Below are 22,718 nucleotides of genomic sequence, written 5' to 3'. Positions count from 1 at the left end.
GAGTTACTAAACACAGTCTTCCGAAATGCCTTCACAGCAGAACACGAAGTAAATATTCCAGAATTCGAATCGATAACAGCTGCCAACATGACTAATGTAGAAGTAAATATCCTAGGAGTAGTGAAGCAACTTAAATCACTTAATAAAAGCAAGTCTTCTGGTCCAGACTGTATACCAATTAGGTTCCTTTCGGAGTATGCTGATAAATTAGCTCCATACTTAATAATGATATACAACCGATCGCTCGATGAAAGAGCCGTACCCAAAGACTGGAAAGTTGCACAGGTCACACCAATATTCAAGAAAGGTAGTAGGAGTAATCCACTAAATTTCAGGTCCATATCGTTAACGTCGATATGCAGCAGGATTTTAGAACATATATTGTGTTCGAATATTATGAATTACCTCGAAGAAAACGGTCGATTGACACACAGTCAACATGGGTTTAGAAAACATCGTTCCTGTGAAACACAGCTAGCTCTTTATTCACATGAAGTGTTGAGTGCTATTGACAAGGGATTTCAGGTAGATTCCGTATTCCTGGATTTCCGGAAGGCTTTTGACACTGTACAACACAAGTGGCTCATAGCGAAATTGAGTGCTTATGGAATATCGTCTCAGTTATGTGACTGGATTTGTGATTTCCTGTCAGAGAGGTCACAGTTCGTAGTAACTGACTGAAAGTCATCGAGTAAAACAGAAGTGATTTTTGGCGTTCCCCAAGGTAGTGTTATAAGTCCTTTACTGTTCCTTATCTATATAAACGATTTGGGGTACAATCTGAGCAGCCGTCTTCGGTTGTTTGCATATGACAATGTCGTTTATCGACTGATTAAATCATCAGAAGATCAAAACAAACTGCAAAACGATTTAGAAAAGATATCTGAATGGTGCCAAAATTGGCAGTTGACCCCAAATAAAGATAAATGTGGAGTCATCGACATGAGTGCTAAAAGGAACTCGTTAAACTTCGGTCACACGATAAATCAGTCTTATCTAAAAGCCGTAAATTGAACTAAATACCTAGGTATTACGATTAGGAACAACTTAAATTTGGAATGAACACATAGAAAATGTTGTGGTGAAGACTAACCAAAGACTGTGTTTTATTGGCAGGACACTTAGAAAAAGTAACAGACCTACTAAGGAGACTGCCTACACTAAGCTTGTCCGTCCTCTTTTAGAACACTGCTGCGCAGTGTGGGATCCTTACGAGATAGGACTGATAGAGTACATCGAAAAAGTTCGAAGAAAGGCAGCACGTTTTGTCTTATTGCGAAATATGGGAGAGAGTGTCACAGAAATGATACAGGATTTGGGCTGGAAATCAATAAAAGAAAGGCGGTTTTCGTTGCGGCGGAATCTTCTCACGAAATTCCAATCACCAACTTTCTCCTCCGAATCCGAAAATATTTTGTTGACATCGACCTACATAGGGAGGAACGATCACCGCGATAACATAAGGGATATCAGAGCTCGTACGGAAAAATATAGGTGTTCATTCTTTCCCCGCGCTATATGAAATTGGAATAATAGAGAATTGTTTTGAAGGTGGTTCGATGAACCCTCTCCCAGGCACTTAAATGTGATTTTCAGAGTATCCGTGTAGATGTAGATGTAGACATATCGGGCACCAGCTGCTTGCATGTAAACAACAGTCCCGTAATTTGTGGGAATTGCTTGGCCTGTGCCTAGACATCTGGTGCCACATACTGCTGGACTCCTGTGAAGGACCTATAGAATCCATGCCAAGCAGAATCTCTGTTGCAATGTGTTTGAAAACCGGAACAACTATGAAACGTCCCCTTAGAAAAATTATACATGACTGCGCTTAAACTGACACACAATATTTTTAGCACAACGCAATCTGACTTTCAAAAATCCCTGCAAGAGAATGGCCCTGGCTAAATTAACCTATATGTTTCACAAATCACTTACTCACAAAAACCTTCCTTACTCAAACTACTGCAATACAGCGAGCGCCACTACTGCCAGCTAAATAAAAGATTCAAACTACTGAAGGCACTAACTACTGATAGGCATAGTTAGCAAATGAAATATTTTGATAGAGAACAAACAATGTATTTAGCTCAATAGTGTTCAAAAGTCATAATGTATATAGCAGTTCATGACATCCAGTCTTACAAATTTCAAAACTCCGCCATCTTTCTTCCCACATCCACCACTTCTGGCGGCTCACCTCCAACTGCGCAAAGCTACGCGCTGTTCACATCCAGCTGCCCAACGCTACAATGGCGAGTATTACAACAATGCCAACTAGCCACTGACTGCACACAGCACAGCCAGTGATTTTTCAGAGTGCTACGTGGCGTTACCAATATAAAAACCTACTTACATAGCCCCCATGTTACCCACAAAAAATTTTACAAATTGTTTTGGACAGTGGCCAATACAGATTTGAAAATTTTTTTCATAACTACAATAACAAAGATATCAAATACACACACTTATTGATACAATGTTGGTCAAAAGGTAAAATTTTCTCACTGTCCCATAAAGACAGTCCTGATCATTCATCACAGTAAAATTACAGTGTTTTTTTTCGCAAAGTTTGAGCAGTAAAAGAAAATGCACACGGAAGTAGTGGATTTCCATGCAGTCTTGAAGAAGTAGTGTTGTCCTTCCAACTGAAAGACAGCGCTGACTCTTGAGATGCTGACAGGTAATCGGCCACAACAGAGCAAACCCACAGCAGAGTCAGTCGACGTTTTGAAGAATATTGGTAGGTTGGTCATCACAGACCAGACCCACTGTAGTCCTGGTAGAGATTATGTTATTGGTGGGCCACCAGAGGTGCAGACCCACTGCAGTCCTTGTAGAAATAATGGTATTGGTGGGCCATCGAAGGTGCAGACCCACTTCAGTTCTTGTTGAGATGGCCAGCAGCCGTCTGTTGCGACTGTGCAGGTGCACAATCACCATCGAAGAGTCTTGTGGAGAATATAGCAAGTCCATAAACTACCACTTGTGCATTCACAAAGTTTTGGAATTATCCTTAGAACCAGGAATGCTGTTAACCAGTCTCTTGCTGAATTATTAACACACGTGCAAACACTATCAGTCCCTACTTCTCACATATTGTCCATATACTATGACCAACAGAAACATGTGCAGTGAAATATAATTTACAAGTTACTTAATTTGATGAACTGGTGTCAATTACAATTTTATAACATGAGAATACAATAACAAAGGTACAAAATATATCATTAAAGAACATAATAGTACAAATAACATTTGCAGTAATAGGGGCTTTACAAAAGAATAGAAACATCAGTGTTACAAGAATTATGACATAAGTACATACATAAAAGATCAGAATAACTTTTGAAACATCAAATTCACACATGAGCATTAAAACAAAACACAACAAATAATTTCTAAACATATTTAGAAAAGAAACGACATATTATTAATGCAAATTATATTTGAGGATAACAGTATTCCTCATCATAGTGAATGTAGCTGAGTATTAGAAAATTCTACAACATAAGTCTTATCAGATCAACATATAAAGACAGGAAGAACATAAATACACAAGGGTACACAAACACATAGCGGGATAACACAAAAGGAAAGTACAGGGTTTGTTTTCAGGGTAACATTTGGTACTGCAGTCCAACCCAAAACTTCATTCCATAGATCGTCCCTCTTATTTCAACATTTGCTCCAGCCCAAAAAAAAAAAAAAATTCATATCCAAACATGCTTTCTGTATTCTGTTCACATCCTCTTTCAAAAATAGTTTTTCTCCACTGTACACTACTTTTTTGGCCAAACCATTTTCTTATGGCTTCTCAATGCATTTCTTCCAATTCATCATAGTTAGTTTCTTGTATAGTCTACCCCTCTTAAGCTAACTTAAATCTACTGAGCTCAGATGCTAAACTAAGGGACGAGGCAATGCAGCAGCACAAAACAATTAATACAAACAGCAATAAAAAAAATGGAAATTGTCAAAGCAAGCTACAGTAAATCTAAATTACCAAGCAATGCAACATTACAACTAATATGAGCCAATGTGCAACAACAAGAAAAATAAATTAGTACTAAAACTAGCTTAACAGAGTAATACAAAATCAAATTCAGTAACACTATGCCTGGCAAACAGCATCAGCAAATGCAATAACTTATATCTAAACATGACCAAGCTCAAGCAGAAAAAATATTACCGTAAAAATGGCCATGTTTAATATCTATATCACAACTTAACACTAAGGTGATGCATCACGAGAACTTAAGCTAGCAGATAAGTTACCAAATTGTAAAAAAATTATTTATGCAGTTCCTGTGAAGGGGAATGTCTATCTATGTTCCCTCGTTTTCTTGGAAGTAGATCATAATTACTTTTTTTTACTGGATCTGTAGGCATAAAATAACTATATTAGTACATCTATTCAATTTTATTTTAACCAATGTTGCAGTGCAGCTAGAAACTAGATATTAAACAAACTAGGCAAAGCAAGGCGTGAAACGCCATTCGCTAGCCATAAGGCATTTCATAATGCAGTAAACAACCTTCCAACTAGCAAGACAATAGACATGAAACGTTTCTCATCATTTCATTTCAGTAAATATCATAAATTAAGAACTCTACATTGTAATCATGTTTTCAAGTTTGAGGGTGTCGTATTTACGATGCTTTCTACAAAGGAATGTCAATAGCGAGCATAATGGCCTCTTTTTTTTTCTCTCCACCTGTGCCTCTGACAGGCACACACTAATGGCTTTTTTCAAGGCGTCTGTCGCGCAGCTGGGTGCCGACGACGCATTGCGTGCAGGTGGTCACTTAACTTTCTTACCGAAATATTTACGACAGCAGTTTCCGCTACAGTGACAGTCTCATATAAAAATATTTCACAGGTCAAGAATTTGCGTTACAAATCTGTAGAAACAAAATCCTTTAAATATAATAGTGTCCAAAAAATTTTCGCCAGCATAGTGATACATTCACACATAAACACACATTTCATAACTCTTAAAATACGATTCTCGGTTTCCAACATCCTTTTTCACAAACCAGAGTCCCTAACCACTACTCATTATTCCTTACCTTATTACACATATACATATTCGTCGACACTTCTTCAATATTTCATCATAACAGATACATAGCATAACCAAATTACTCATATAGCATCAGCTTAAACTTACCTCAGCAGCATAATTCACATCGTCGTCGTAATAATAACATCATAACACCTCAGTCAAATCTCAAAAACGTCATAGCTTTCTGCAATAATTTCAAAACCTAAAAAAATTCTCTGCTCATGTCAAAAGTGTCATCTACCTCAAACGTACTTTAAAAATCATGATCTCATACCAAATACATCATTCAGAGCTCTCATAGTATCACAATGGTTCCGAAAAAATATGAACATTTCACAAAGTACAGACAAAATACAATTTCATACGTGTGAAGTTATCCAACTGTGTAATTGCGTAAACATCTGTCACTGAAATAGCAAAAAAAAAAAAATGTTTCTCTGATAAATCATCAGATAGCTGTGTAATTCTGTGTTAGAGAAATATGGTACCGATGTGTAAAATTGTATAAGCAAATACTATATTAGCTAGGGCTCCTTGTGCTTGCCACACACACGGTACACAAAGTAAGCGTGTACCCCCCTGAGGATTAATGTAATTATTACAGATTACAGCAGTGGAATGAAATGTATCACGAAAAACCTTTGTATCATTGTACTTCAAATATCTTTAAAAATAAATGTTTTAAGTACAAAATTAATCACTCAAATACGTGTACTGTAGCGCTAAACTGTGCGTCTTGTTGTAAGATAATCTGTGTGGGAGTTTCGTAGTTATCGTCCTCCGAAAGCAAAGTTCTGCAGAAGTCAATGTACTTACCTCATGATAGACAAAAGTGAAATGCTTTGCGTATAGGTATCGTAGTTACTACGCTTATTCCGTGATGAAGTAAGTACTGTACTGTAATGTATTGTTGTGCTACAGAAAAGGCTGTCTCATTGTAGCTACACCACAAAGTTACTACTAAAACATGTTTTCCTTTCCAGAAGAATTCAGAAAAGCTGTGCAGATATAAAGCAGATACAGTACAAAAGCAACAATGTAAATTGTGTCACACATTAGTAGCGTCGTGATATAATCGTATAGCTGTCACATAAACTAACCACTGTGTCATCTGGTATCTCACAGACAGTACTTTAAATCCAGAATGTATTTTCAAGTAAACGAAAATGTTGCAGCAAAATTTCATTAGCAGTACTGGTAATTGTTCCAAGTATGTAAGCCTTACAGTAGTTACGTAATCGTGCAACTAACAAGCAAGAATTTACACACACAATAACACTGTGTCCTCTGTTCACTACAACAATGCACTCGTAATTTCTGTTTAAATAAGTTCTCTTGGTTCTTGACTGGATATTTAACTTCAAACATTGTTGCATGGTAACAGTTTCTTAGTGTGACAACGAGTACTAGTAGCGTGAAGTGAAAATTTTTATAGCAAAGACTAAGTTAAAAGCAGATTATCTTTCAATAAACGGTTTTACATGTGAAATGTGGTGCAAGCCTTTCTCTTGCTAGTGCTCAGAGTTAACTTCAAAGCAATTATCATGTTGTATACGTCGGTAAGGAATGCTAAAATTTTTCTCAAGGTTAGCGACTATGCTATTTTTCTCTGAGCCAGCCGGCGCACGGGGCTGCCTGCGGTGCGAGTCATTATCTGTCTCTTTGTTGGCGCGCGTCGTTATTGGGATTAGGAGACCTAACTTCTACAAATTCACCTTGTCGAGAGGGCCTTGCCCTGTTTGAAGCTCGCCAGTTCTGATGGAATCCAGGTCTGTCGTTTTGTCGGTAGTTTACATAGTTTCTTGTTTGTCGGTCATATGGTGGAGAATTTCTCTCTGAATCGTAACTGCGCGCTGGACCATTGCGTCTGAAGTTATTCTGTCTCCCTTGATAATAAGTGTTTTTGTTCTCATATTATCTGTTTCCATGGTTATCTCTGTCATATTCATTACTACGGAAATGCGATCTTTCTCTGTAACTATTATTATTCTGCCAACGGTTGTCATACGGTTGGTGTCTGTTTTGGTCACGATTTACGTTGTACGAATAGCCTGGTCGTGTATTATTTCTGTCATCGCGGAATTGTGACAGGTGTGACCCGTAATTGTTGTGTTCCTGTTTTCGCATTCCGCAATTGTCAGTGTCAATTTCCAGTTCTTGTAACAGTCCCTGAAAAGCTTCAATGTCGTCTTTGCATCGTCCTGCTAAAATAATCTGTCGTAAATGTTCAGGTAATTTGATTAAGCAAATGCGGGTGAGTTCTGAGGGTCCGTATGTGTTTGAAAGATACTGATTCTTATGTAACATGTCTTCGAAATATTTGACAAGACTGGAAAATTCAGATTGTTCGAAATGTTTCATCATTATGATGCCATGTTTTACTCGGTCTTGTGTGGCTTGAGACCAATATGCTGAGAGGAAGGCATGATAAAATTCTCCTTCACTGTGACAATCGTGAATGACCGATCGCATTCTTACAGCTGTTTCATTCTCCAAGTAGCCACACATAAATTCTAATCTGTGCTCTAATGACCAGTAGGGAGGAAAACAATGAGAGAATTGATGGAGCCACGCTTGTGGATGAATCTCGTTGCCAGAATTCTTAAATGTTTTGAATTTACGTGCAGTAATGAACAGCTTATAGTAAAAATCATCGTGTAGGCGAGTAGCATATTGGTCATTGTTACGTCGTGTCGGCGGTTCCATCTCAAAATTCGGTGCACCTTGCCAATTTCTTTCATGATTTCCGAAATGCCCTTTGTTATTATTTTGTGGATGTTCTGTATTGCTATGTCCCTCTTCCCGTGTTGGAGCGCGAGTGTCCTCTGAAATATGTAATTTTTGTATTACCTGCGTCAACTGATCTTGTACTTACCAGATTTCTCTATTGTACTGTGAATTGATTTGATTTTGATTTCATTTGAATTTTCTAATTTGTTCATACTCTTCTATGTCAGTGATGGCTACGGGTCCTGTGTCATTCAGATCACCATCTAACTTTGTAGATAAGTTAGTGAACTGATCCGAAAGTTCGGCTACTTTCTCCGATAGTGAACACATTTCCTCAGAGTGTTTTTCTGAACCAAGTTTCAGAGTGTCCATTTGTGTTGAAATAGAATCTACTATGTCCTTAAAGTTTTCCTGAGTTCTTGGAAGTTGCGTAACCGAATCGGTGGATGCAACTGAGTCCATTTTAGCTTGCAAGGTGTCCTGATTTTCACGAACAATAGTTTGCCGTTCTTTTATGGATGCTTCGTGATTCTGTATTGCAGTTTCATGCCGCGAAAAAATAGGTTGCAAATGCTCACAAATTTGTGTTTTTACGTAATTACAGATTTTTTGACATTTCGATTCAATGTTATGTAACTCAGTAGTTAAATCTTTACGTGTTTGTTCAAGTGTGGTGTCTAACTTTTGAAGCTTCTGCTTTGTTTGTCTCTGATTTTGTTCAATTGTGTCTAACTTTTGAAGCTTTTGCTGTGTTTGTCTCTGATTTTGTTCCATTGTGTCTAACTTTTGAAGATTTTGTTCCATTGTGTCTAACTGTTGCTGATTTTGTTTCATTTGTTGCATTAATTGCAATAATAATGTATTAGTGTCTGGAATCTGTTCCTCTATGCTTTTCGGCAGTGCATTTGCACCGGCAACATTCACATTTTGACAAGCAGAAAATGTGTCTTGACGTATTTGAGAAAACGGTGAGGACGGAAAACCTGAATGTACAGTATTTCCTAGATTGTGTCCTGTCATTTCGGATTCCTGACGCGAGCTGTTGCCGACCGATCGATCGATAATGCTTACCTGTTCACTAATTGTTTCACTGCCTACACCATTATTTGCAGCCCGCTCCATTTCCCTATGCACTATTACCAAATTACTACTTTGAACATTCGTTAATTCATTACATGGTGGCGCTAACACACTGATTTCGTCTTCACTGTCATGTCACAGTTTACTTTGGAGCCTAGTATTACGTTTTTCACACTCCATTATTGTCACAATATTTCACACGATAACACAGAAAAGCACAAATGGAAGAGTAAAATAAGAAAACACATTAACAAAGCACTGAAAATAATATCTCGTTAATTGCAAGCGCAGCTGCGAAATACTTGCTGCAAATCTACACGCATACCACAACTGTTTTACTGTACAACAATGAAAAACTACAACTACAAAGGAAATTCTCTCTATAATTACGCGCTAGCAATAAACAATGGCTACAATAATTACACAAACTACAAGAAAATATCAGAAGATTCCAGTGAGGTATACTCGGCTAAGAGTCGACATATGAAACGTCCTCTTAGAAAAATTATACATGACTGTGCTTAAACTGACACACAATATTTTTAGCGCAACGCAATCTGACTTTCAAAAATCCCTACAAAAGAATGGCCCTGACTAACATTAACCTATACGTTTCACAAATCGCTTACCTCACAAAAATCTTTGTTACCCGAACTATTGCAATACAGCGAGCGCCACTACAGCCAGCTAAATAAAAGATTCAAACTACTGAAGGCACTAACTACTGATAGGCATAGTTAGCAAATGAAAGATTTTGATAGAGAACAAACAATGTATTTACCTCAATAGTGTTCAAAAGTCATAATGTATATAGCAGTTCATGACATCCAGTCTTACAAATTTCAAAACTCCGCCAGCTCTCTCTCCACATCCACCACTTCTGGTGGCTCACCTCCAATTGCGCAACGCTACGCGCTGTTCACATCCAGCTGCCCAACGCTACAATGGCGAGTATTACAACAATGCCAACTAGCCACTGACTGCACACAGCACAGCCAGTGATTTTCAGAGCGCTACGTGGCGTTACCAATATAAAAACCTAAACAGCCTACTTACACAACATATTAATAGAAAGTCATAACGTTTTGTCTCATCGGTGTAAAGTGCATACCTTAAGGGCTATGAGCAGTTGTTCATCTTCGCTGCTGTGAAACCATCTCTTCTACTGAAGACGTGCTCATAGCTCGTATGGCACGCATTTTAGATTTCATGTTTACTAGATGTTTTTGCGTCAAATGATCGGTTTCTCATAGCGCTGAATACTGATTATTCCTCCTGGGACACCCTGTATACGCCACTCCACTGTGAAGATGTACATAAGTTGTGGAGAGTCACATGCTTGCCTTCTATCAGTTCTATATCATCTACAGCGCTCCGAAGACATAATCGTGCCCTTTCACAGGGATGGCCGATATTTTGTCCGGTGAGCTTATAAATGGTGTCTCAAGTTTCACTCAGAGAGATCACTGCAGCTACACTACCAGGGGCTGAAATAACGCTTATTAGCCGTTTCCATTTGAGATGGTGCTTGCTGCAGCGCGCCCAGCCCGCAGCGAGCAGAGTACAAGTCACGCTCACCGTAGCTTGTGTTTTGTGCTAGCTGTTGGACTGTGGTTCGTATGCAGTTACAGACAGTGCCTGGCTCCCCAAGGTGTTTGCGAGGATAACCAATGGTTAACTGGTATTGACATTAAGTCATGTCCCTTCTCTCTTCGTGGGCTTGAATTTCGGGGAAAATCCTAAACTAAACATTTGATGTACCCATCCAGCGCCCGTTTCCTGACATGCCGTCTCTGTTGCAGATGAAGCATTCGGTTTGTCCATGAATGTGACATCTATTTTTCATGAAACAATGTTATCTTGGGGAGAAAGAGTGTTTAATTACCTCTGTCCAGAGCGAGGCGTCTTACTAAATTTACGTTTGGAAAATTATCCAGTGAGTGACGATTTATTCACCAGCCTTTCAGTGACTATTTCAAGTTTGCAGAATAAACAGTAAAATGTTGCACTGTGCTTCACAGTTTTATCAGCGTTCGATACGGTGTAAAACTTCAAGGCACGGTAAACTGTGATAGTTTGCAAAGATACTGAATCTGGCTCGATTACAAACTGCATGTCGATAGCGGCGAAAACTATTCGCAGTACTTTATTAGACTGCTTCTTCAGCACAGCTGGAGAACGTGGGGGGAACTACTGTTGAATTTCAGCCTTAACAATTATACAGGTGAAGGATGATAATTTGTAACTTGGTATTATCACTTCGCAGGGAAAGAACAACCGTAAGACGTATAGGTCATATCTATTTATGCTTTAAATATCTTCCAATAGAGTAATAACATTTACCTGTGCTTTTCTACTGCTGAGATGACAAAGCGTCAAAATCCCTGTCATACATTCTACATATATGATTCCACGCCTCGGACATTTTGATTTGTTTGAATAGTCAAGTGTGGAACGACTACTCCTGTCTGCCTTTCTGCCTACTCTTTCATTCCTTCTCCCTAGTCCTTTTTTGCCTACTATTTTTTCCTTCTCTTCCTTTTCCTACTACCGAATTCCTCTTTCCATTGCAATAAAACTTTTGTCTCCTTTTACGTAGCAAACAACTTATTTTGTGTCAGGATACATTTTCACAATTTCTTCATCATCTACAGACGAAGTAGGGATATACCGGTATACATGTACTGGCAGATCTTGATTGTGTGTATATCTTGGCTACGATAATGAATTAAGTATGCTATACCTAGTAGTCCACTCTCATTTCTGTTTTCTTATTCGTTATTAATCCTACTTTTGGGTTGCTCCTAACCTTAAATCGCATAATTCCTGTCAACACACTTCACAAATTCCCAGTATATTTAATTTCAATCTGTACTGTAACCTACCTACCCAATTAAAGGGCGTAACATTTGACTCTTCGACACGCGCCTTTCCTGATGGCAACATCCTTCTCAGTAGTCCCCTCCCGGAGATCCGAATGGGGACCTCGTTTATCTCCATAACGCTTTAGTCAAAAGGATTCCATCGTCTTGAACCATACAATAGACATGCATGTCCTCTGGAAGTATAAAGGTTGTAGTTACTACTTTTTTTCAGCCATGCTGCAGTACTACCCACAACTGGTCCTCTTGGCTCACGTTACAAAGCCATGTCCACTATCAACAACGAAAAGACTGCTGCTCCTCTTTAGGACCGACATGTTCGTCTTACATCTCGTCATATACCTTTTCGATGAGGTTGGACCTAAGGTACGATTATTTGTATCATTGAGGCATGCAAGCCACACTACCGAGGCAAGCTTCGTCTGGGGGTGGTGGAAGGGGGGAAGGGGTAGGGAGGAGGGGGCTGGGACGAGAAGATAGCTGGGAAACGTGAGGGGGGAGGGGGAGGGGGGGAGGGGGGAGTGAGAAGGGGGAGAGAGAGGACGCTGCATAGGCAGACAATATGCACGACCCTATTTTCCATTAAATTACTCGTACATTATTTTAAACTGAATCATCCAAAATTCCAAGGGAACAATGGTCGCATCCTTAGAGCTGCAACAAGGACAAATTTACGTTAAGAACATCCATAAGCAGTCACAAATCTGAACTGATCGATTACAATATAATTAAAATCTTTTGGGCTCACCTGGAACAGATCTCAAGCGCCAGTGACAGTGAGTGTGTGATGTGGCCGACCCGCGAAGGCTGTGGCGGTGTTGCCTCACTGCTGTCTCCTACAATCAGAACCCTGTGCAGTCGATGCCACAACGAATTGCACCTTTTATCGATGGGCGTATACAAAGGGAATGTAATACGGCCATTATTGTTCGCGATATTTATAAATTATGTGGTGAATAATGTCGAAAGCTTCAGGAAATCGCGGATGAGGAATCATACTGTGTCATCTATGTATAGTTCAGTATAGATTCCGAGTACTGAAGAACCAATATCTCTTCGAATATCTACATAATATGCCACATATTCATCTACTTATAGTTACACAGCGTGAAAATGTTATTTAGTTTTACTGGGTTCGATGGTTAGTTCTTAGGATAGTTTAGAACTACTATAGAAATTCAAAATTTAGTAATAATTTAATGAAATCAAGTCTTGTTATGATTACTATTTGTGTGGTACAAACTGCATTACGTTACAAGTCTGTAAGCTTACTTTACAATAACAATAAATGAATAAACAGATAATCTTTGTTCGCAGGTGTTTCTGTTGTACGTAAGGACTTCAGAAAGCAAGTTACACATATCCTCCTACGTTAAGACCATTGCTTAAAAACAGCAGTGTTTTGTCAGGAAACAATTCATATTCTACATTTCCTGCAGAGGCAGTTCTGCTGGGGTACGGATAACAGATGCATCACAGTGAGCGATTGAAATGGCGTGTGAACTAGAAACGTTGAGTTGCCAAAGTTGAGTGTGCGGGACAGTACGACTTTTGTTGGCAAGATGTCTGATTGCACACAGGTCCACCTTATAATTATGGCGGTGTATGGACAAACTATAATGTTTTCTTCACTCGTAGTGAAATGTTGCCAAAAATTTGACCAGGGCAGCAAAGACGTAGGCGATGCTGATTGGCATGTCCAGATCTTGCACCTTGAGAGGTCTTTTCAGCAAGCTGGGAGATCATCTGACAGGAAAGAGATTTTCCAACGACGAGGACGTTCAAATAGCAATTCGCGAATCGCTTCGTGACCAGTAAAAGGATTTACGAGTATATTTTTGAACGACTAGTAGAATGTTCTGATGGTTGTTTACGGAGGCCTGGTGACTATGCTGAAAAATGGCATCATGTGTCCGTGTCACTTTGAAGTGTAATAATAATGTGTAACTAATTTCTTGATGTCCCCTCAGATACAGAAAAATCAGAACGCCAGAGAACTGTAATTTAATGAAGGACGATCCACAAAGGATTGACGTTTGGTGCAGGGACTATCCGTTAACAGTAGGGAAAATCGGGAACGAGATCACTTTTGGTATCAAATTGATATCAAACTAATTATTAAAATTAATTACCCCCATACCCTGATCACGTCATGGGTTTTCCCTGGCTGACACGTGGACCTCCCCCCCCCCCCCCCCCACACACACACACACACCTCTGGGATGTCCTCCCTCCCCCTGGAAATGGCGGGAAATTGATATTTTGGAGGGAAATTCGAAAGGTGGTGGGAAATTTACTGGCGAGAATATCAAATTTTGTGAGTTCACCTTGAGTTCCGGAGGCCAACTGACATACTTCACACTACACCACCACCAGAGGACCCTGTTGGTCGTCCACCACTCGCCACTCGCCACCTGGAAATTGGTGACAAAAGGACTCAGTCTGTGCTGGGCTGCTGGATAGGATGGATGTAAGTCTTTATTTTTTATACAGTGTGGTATATTGTTTATTTAAACAATTTGAGTTGCCATTGATCAAGAACTAGATAGTAGCTCCATCGAGTTTCGTCAATAAGTGCTAGAGGTGGAGTGGATATTTTCGTTATTAGTCTAGGACTAGAGAGTTGTTCCAGCCAGTCTAGCCAATAGCTCTATATGGGAAGGATGGGTAATAATAATAGGACAGCAAGCTATCACTGAAGTGCAGAGGAGTAGCTTCCTGCCAATCTACAAGTCAATAACTGCTGTTGGGAGGAACATAAGGGGCATAATAATCATAATAATATTAATACAGCAAGCCACGGTGCCTTTTCGTGGTAGGTTAAGGTACAGTGTCACAGACTGATCTCGGTCTTACTGTCTTGATGAAACTGTAAAATTGTTCTATCGTACAATGACATCATTCTGATGACATCATTGGAGTGTACATCATTAAAGGTGTGGTGGTGGGAAATGAGGTCCTGTGCTACGCTCCAGTGGTGGCAGTCCAACGTAACACGCAATAAGGGACACAGCTAGATATATACTGATACTGGTGGTCGTATCATGGTACACAGAGACTGCCATGTGGGACAGTTAACAAAAAGAATACATAAAAAATACAGTGTGCAATGGGCGTAGCACATAAAAAGAACTGAACTCACATGCATAAGTTAACGTTGGCCACAGAATTAAAACACTCCAGAACGATAACACTTAAAAACCACTGTACCAGATGGAGCACACACGGCGAAGAGTAAAATCTGTCTGAACTGGCCACTGTAACCGAGCGGTTGTAGGTGCTTCAGCCTGGAACGCCACTGCTGCTACGGTCGCAGGTTCGAATCCTGCCATAGGCATGGATGTGTGTGATGTCCTTAGGTTAGTTAGGTTTAATTAGTTATAACTCTAGGAGACTGATGACCTCAGATGTTAAGTTCCATAGTGCTTAGGGCCATTTGAGCCATTTGAAAACCTGCCTGAAGAGACCTGCTGAGGGAGGTGAGGCCTGAGAGGAGGCAAAAGGAGGGGAAGGGAAGGAAAGCGGGGGAGTGGGGCTGGAGGGGGTGGGATGAAAAGAAAGGAGATCAGGAGGTGCACCAACGGGCGGGAAATTGGCGGGACGGGAGATGGAGAGGGTGAGGTGGTTGTTGTACAGGAGTCAGCATTGGCAGCGGTATGATTGAAGAGGGGAACAGGAGTGGTCAACAGGGTGGCGACGATTGAAAATAAGGATCTCTGAGTGAGGAGGTGATCTATAGAGGAGGCAGACTCTGTAAACACATGCATCAGGAAAGTAGAGTGGGAATTCGTGTAAACACGTCAGGCCGAGCAGATTTTACTTCCACCAACACCTCTGGCTCCATGTCCACAGGGCTGAGTTTTGTGATCATGGTGGTGAGGGTTGGCAGATGACAAAGGGGGTTGGGCTGACAGGGAGAGGTGGAGGTGAAGAAAGGTGTGAGGGGTGTATCTGAGCCAAAGGTGATGCAGGGGAGTTTCCAGAGGAGATCAATGTGGAAAGAGGGAGAGGGGGATAAAGAGTCTCTGCAGGGGATAAGTTGAGCAGTGGGGGCACTGTCGATATACTAGCAGATTTTGAGGGAGAGGATGTGAGCATCAAGGAATTTAGGATTGGGATTAGAAAGGATGAAGGTATTCAGGGTGGGGACTGGGGATGCAGGTGGAGGGGTGGTGTCCATGGGATGATCAGAAGGCAGAGGGGCAGGCAGTAGTTTCTTGGAGGAGGGGGTGGGGGCGAGGTCACTAATTGGGCACTTGGTGTTTTTTTGTGGGGCTGGCCTGAGAGGAGAGGTCAGGGACAGATTTGATTGGGAGCTTCCAGGAGGCAGGCACCTTGTGTGAGGAGGAAGCACTTTGACAGTTGGGTGGCTGCCCTGTGTGGTGGCGACTGTGGCACAGTGGGTGGTGACTCAGGTGGGGGAATCGGTCGTAGCAGGGTGAGTGGGGAGTGGGGAAAAGTCTTCCTGACAGGTGGTGGCGGAAGGAGCAGGAGCAGGTGCATACAGGTGGGGATACACGTAGAGATACAGGCTTGGGGAGGACACTGTGAGGAGGGAAGGTGGAGTAGATGAGGAAAGCACGGAGGAGGCACTCCAGGAGGTAATGGTGGGTGCAGAGGAAGGGGAGGTGTATATGGTGGTGGTGGTGGTGGTGGTGGTGGTGGTGGTGGGGTTGTCCATGGTGTCGCCAGAGTAGGGAAAGAGAAGAAATGCTGGGAGTGTCAGGCTCAGTTAGTAGCATAACAGTGGCCGGGATGTATACAGTAGTTCCATCCCTGACATACACTCCTCCGTCGAAAAAAAAAATTCAAGGTAGATATGTTGTTGACCATACACTTCAAATATCTCAGATGAACTATAGATTTCTCCCTTTCATACGATTCATTTTCAAAGATAGAAGAAATCGGTCCATACACCCGTTAGCACATCGCTAAAGTATCGTTACTTGTTCTGAAAATCCTGTAGAACACTATGGCATGGGCTGTATTTCGTAGGTATTTCGAGAGTGCACCTGAACCTATACGCAAAAGCGCGCGAGATCCACGGCTGGCAGACCAGCACCAACTTGTCCTGTGTGCTCAGACCAGCGACTGGGGAGGAATGCCGTACTCCTATTGGCTCCCTGGGTGAAATAGTGGGTTGAGAGGGTAGAGGTTATACAAACCCTCGTCGTGGTGCAGTAGCTCTTATTCTACCATCGTCAGTTCGCCTTTGTATTTGCTTCGTCAGTTCTTTTTTTTTTCGGGAAAAATGAATGGCTCAGATTCCAATAACAGCATCAACAGCGGTAGCAGCAGCAACGCTTTCGCCAGGACAGCCTGCCATGTAACTTAATTGTTCTAATTGAGCTAAGGAAAACGATTTTCTGATTGTATTTCACTATGATTTTCTGTGTATGTCTCTAACATTTTCGAGGAATAATTACGTTCAATATCTTATTGTAGTAGGCAGAGTCAGCGAGCTAGACAGACGGCGCCAAGGAGAAGGCGAAATACAAGAAGGGGTACATGAGATAGTTGGAAGGTATCGCCATCTCGCCCTTTTGGAGGATGAGAAAGTGTCGGATAGTGTGAGAGAACTACTGGAAAGCCCGACTGAACTGGTCAGTCCTTGGACCCATAGTGTAAAAGGTGATTATACAGCAACCGTTTTCATTACAGCATATAATTTTTATTCTGGAATTTTGGTCTACTCAGTTTTTGTTGTTATTTGTTTACAGCATATACACTCCCGGAAATTGAAATAAGAACACCGTGAATTCATTGTCCCAGAAAGGGGAAACTTTATTGACACATTCCTGGGGTCAGATACATCACATGATCACACTGACAGAACCACAGGCACATAGACACAGGCAACAGAGCATTCACAATGTCGGCACTAGTACAGTGTATATCCACCTTTCGCAGCAATGCAGGCTGCTATTCTCCCATGGAGACGATCGTAGAGATGCTGGATGTAGTCCTGTGGAACGGCTTGCCATGCCATTTCCACCTGGCGCCTCATTTGGACCAGCGTTCGTGCTGGACGTGCAGACCGCGTGAGACGACGCTTCATCCTGTCCCAAACATGCTCAATGGGGGACAGATCCGGAGATCTTGCTGGCCACGGTAGTTGACTTACACCTTCTAGAGCACGTTGGGTGGCACGGGATACATGCGGACGTGCATTGTCCTGTTGGAACAGCAAGTTCCCTTGCCGGTCTAGGAATGGTATAACGATGGGTTCGATGACGGTTTGGATGTACCGTGCACTATTCAGTGTTCCCTCGACGATCACCAGAGGTGTACGGCCAGTGTAGGAGATTGCTCCCCACACCATGACGCCGGGTGTTGGCCCTGTGTGCCTCGGTCGTATGCAGTCCTGATTGTGGCGCTCACATGCACGGCGCCAAACACGCATACGACCATTATTGGCACCAAGGCAGAAGCGACTCTCATCGCTGAAGACGACACGTCTCCATTCGTCTCTGCATTCACGCCTGTCGCGACACCACTGGAGGCGGGCTGCACGATGTTGGGGCGTGAGCGGAAGACGGCCTAACGGTGTGCGGGACCGTAGCCCAGCTTCATGGAGACGGTTGCGAATGGTCCTCGCCGATACCCCAGGAGCAACAGTGTCCCTAATTTGCTGGGAAGTGGCGGTGCGGTCCCCTACGGCACTGCGTAGGATCCTACGGTCTTGGCGTGCATCCGTGCGTCGCTGCGGTCCGGTCCCAGGTCGACGGGCACGTGCACCTTCCGCCGACCACTGGCGACAACATCGATGTACTGTGGAGACCTCACGCCCCACGTGTTGAGCATTTCGGCGGTACGACCACCCGGCCTCCCGCATGCCCACTATACGCCCTCGCTCAAGGCCCGTTAACTGCACATACGGTTCACGTCCACGCTGTCGCGGCATGCTACCAGTGTTAAAGACTGCGCTGAAGCTCCGTATGCCACGGCAAACTGGCTGACACTGACGGCGGCGGTGCACAAATGCTGCGCAGCTAGCGCCATTCGACGGCCAACACCGCGGTTCCTGGTGTGTCCGCTGTGCCGTGCGTGTGATCATTGCTTGTACAGCCCTCTCGCAGTGTCCGGAGAAAGTATGGTGGGTCTGACACACCGGTGTCAATGTGTTCTTTTTTCCATTTCCAGGAGTGTATTTTTAAAAAATCTTGAGCGTAGTACATAATTTTATCCATTATTCGTCTGTTACAGAGGCGTCACTAACACCGCCACCGCAACGGCTATCTGTGGTACGGGTGCCTTGAGCGGTGGTTGCGGGGACAGGAATCAAACACGCACCCGAGCGGCGTGCACCGCTGTGCAAGGCACCGCGATCGCCGCGTCCTCCCCCTAAACAACACGCTCCCGCACCAGAGCATACTCTCTGGCGTCCGTGTATGGCTCAGTTGGTGGGAGAAGAAGAACAACGATCTCTCATCGCTCAGGATGGCGGTGGTGGAGGCTCCAGGATGCAACAGCAGTAGCATCAACCTGGGTACTCCCACTTCCTATTCCAGCTGAGAATGATCGCCCACGCTGACGAGAGGTGTGTCAACCCCTCACCCCAGCACGTGCCTCCTCCCCAGCGCCCTCATCCACCGGATGGACTCAGTCGTCGGCTTTATGTCCTAGACGTAGTATTAACGATGGTGTTAATGATAATGACCATGAGGCTAGCGGCAGTTCCTTCTCCCGTCCTTTTAGTGGTTGACATCAGGTCAGAGACACCATACCGATTGTGGACGTCTTTGAGGAGTGAACTTCGTTCACGAGAATCGAGAATCCAACAGGAGGGTACCGTGACCTCTTTGGATTTCTAAGAGCATGCCTTCCTGTCGTGATCTGTGGTATCCCGCCATTAAATGCGATGCAGTGATCTGCACTGAATTGGCGATCCCCCCCCCCCCCCCCCCTTCCCAACGCACCTGTGGTATTAAAGTGACAAGTCTTCATTATCTTTGGGGTGATAATGGCTTGATAACTTGGAGCATCAATCTACGAGTGGTTTCGTGAGCTCATCTTGGGAGCTACACTGGCTTGGTTTTCCGAGATCGAAGTTAGGGAGTTAGCTAAAGCACTCAGCTGAATACTACTCATTGATACCAAGCACATGACTATTACCCGGTAATTGGAGGGTCTAGCTACATAGAGCTACCTATATAAGGTTTTTCACCACTGACAAGGAATGTTTTGTCTATCCTAGTGTCACTGTGATGGTTAATGAAACCGGCAATAGCATCATTGTCATCGTTATGTAGCTTACTGAGTGTTCATCGAGAGATTCAGTAACTCTTTTAAATGCTTCTCGCGGTGTCTGTTCTCGGTCGAAATATCCCAACCTCAGCAACCGTAACGTCTCTTAAACGGGCTTCCGTGCAGCGATGATCTTATGCTTACTCGACATCTTACTATATACTAAGCGGGCTGCTTCACAGGCTACACCTTATACATATTTCGCTCAACCTTTACAGTTAAATCATGTGCTTTCTTTTCAATTGCATCAACTTTTAGACAAAGTCGTCTACTTTCTTTCTCAGAATGATATGGATGTACGTCTCTAGTTCCTTAATTCTAGCATCTAATTAGTTTATCAGTCGCAGAAGGGTCTGGGCATATGTCTCTAGCTCCTTAATTCTACGTTCGAGGGACTGAAATTTTCCATCTATGTACAGACAGAAGCATTCTTTGTCTGTACACACCTATCCTCTCGGGATGAGTGCCTGACGTACGTAAGAACTTCTCCATGGTGAGATATACACTAACATACTCATCACTTTTATATATATATATATATATACTCATGGAAGTCTATCTACGTCTACTGTCTTTCAGTTTTCGTGATTTATCAATAACAAGAACCTGTACCGTGTGTGATTCCAGCAATCTGCAAATATCTTTACAAAATTACTGAATGACATGCCAGTTCGTACATGTGCCTCGTTAAAGTGTTTTAGATTTAGACTGTCTTGTCTTAAAGGTATGACGAGATTTATATTCACAGACTGTTTCGAGATTCTGGAATATGTCTGACTCAAATAGAACACGCCAGTATTTATATGACGACCAAAACAGAAATATTGTATAATTTCATCTTGGTTTTTCACACCAGCATCGTCAAATACGAACACTGTGTTTGGCTTTACTTTTTCTAGTGGGGGGGGGGGGGGGTGATGTGACTACTTTGACTTAATATCGTGTGTGTTACTCCATCAAGTTCAAAGCGGACTACACCCGGATGAGTTAGTAGTAACATGAGGACATTTGTGTTTCCACAGTTCGACAGCCCTACAGTGATCACTCTTATGTTATTGGATAGGAGTATCCCACGTTTCTTCTCCTTCGAGTCTTCTTCCGCACCATCACAGAACAAGTCACTCACTAGAAAGTCCTGATGCTTCACCCTCCTGGCCATGATACCGACTACATCAGGTTTGGGTGGGCGATGGGCTATTATAGAAAATAGAATGCTTGTTATAATAATAATATAATAATAATATATTTAGCCACTCTAGCACAATCATCTTACCGACTGAACTGCATATCACATTAAATAATGATGGGATAGTTCAATGAGAAAAAAACAACAGAGATTTGCGATTATATATATTTTATTCACATTTGAGCAATGATACAAATGGTTCAAATGGCTCTGAGCACTATGGGACTTAACATCTGTGGTCATCAGTCCCCTAGAACTTAGAAATACGTAAACCTAACTAACCTAAGGCCATCACACACATCCATGCCCGAGGCAGGAGTCGAACCTGCGACCGTAGCGGTCACGCGGTTCCAGACTGAAGCGCCTAGAACCGCACGGCCACACCGGCCGGCAGCAATGATACATAGACTGCGTTACATCAACGATAAAACAACTGATTCATTTTTTTTGCAGTATCTCCCAAATAGCAGTTTCTTGTATGCAGCAAATTCCGCATATATTTCTCTTGAACTGATGGGTGTTCCTTTAGCTTCTCTTTTTGATACCGTATTAATACACTGTTCTAAATTATCTGTACGTGCGCTTTACGAACGGAGAGAGTTCACAATGTCTTTATACACAGTTTGAACACACGTGAACCCACTGTCAGTCTTTTCAGCACAAGCGACAGCACCGTCCATAGGCCGAACGAGTTTGTGATGGTGGAGTGTTGCAGGTAAATGGATCGACCTACAGATCTCACCAGGTGTGTCACACCATCGCACAATGATGTCATAGAATGCGTCAGACCAGCACAGTTAATTTCCGAAGATGGAGAATTCTCGGAGGTGATCTGTTGATTGATGCAGTGTTCTGCACGACTGAGTTCATCCCATTCCAACTCTGTAAACCTCACTTTAACGCTTCTCGATTCATTTTCAATCTCTAACACAATACGCCAGTCACTGTCCACTGATGTTTCTGTACCAGTATTTAAGCACTTTGAACCACTAGCTATTAAACTATAAGTTGAAGTGATACCAGCAGAACACTGGGATGAATCGGCAGCTTCTGTGGTGTAGAGCCCCCAGCACACAGTTCTGCTGAGACTTCGGAACTTTCTGTGTGTCTCCAATACACGAATCAGTGAGCACGATGGATAATAGCATATCATTGTCCTGCTACAACATGCTGGTAAGGTGCACTACAGGATCCCACGTTGCTGGCACTGACAAGCCAGAGTTCACTGCAGGTCCCAACGAGCTGATGGTAGCTCCTGCTGGTCCAGACACGCCTGATGTTACTGCCAGTCCGGACACACCATAGGCCGCTGAGTAAGAAGAAGAAGAAACAACAAGCACTCATGACGTGGATTCGAGGAACGAAAGGAAACTTGACAGAGAAGAGGAGGAGCCACCACTACATGTGGAAGTAGTAGCAACAATATGTAATGAGTAGTTACTTTTACGCTTCTTCTGCGATAGAGAGGCAAATGAGGATCTCAGCTCTTGTTGAAGCTTCATGGTTCTTCTTCTTCCAGAGACT

Source organism: Schistocerca gregaria, chromosome X (genome assembly GCF_023897955.1).
Source record: "Schistocerca gregaria isolate iqSchGreg1 chromosome X, iqSchGreg1.2, whole genome shotgun sequence".
Lineage (NCBI taxonomy): Eukaryota > Metazoa > Arthropoda > Insecta > Orthoptera > Acrididae > Schistocerca > Schistocerca gregaria.
The sequence above is the reverse complement of the archived record's forward strand: the minus strand, read 5'-3'. Positions refer to the sequence as shown.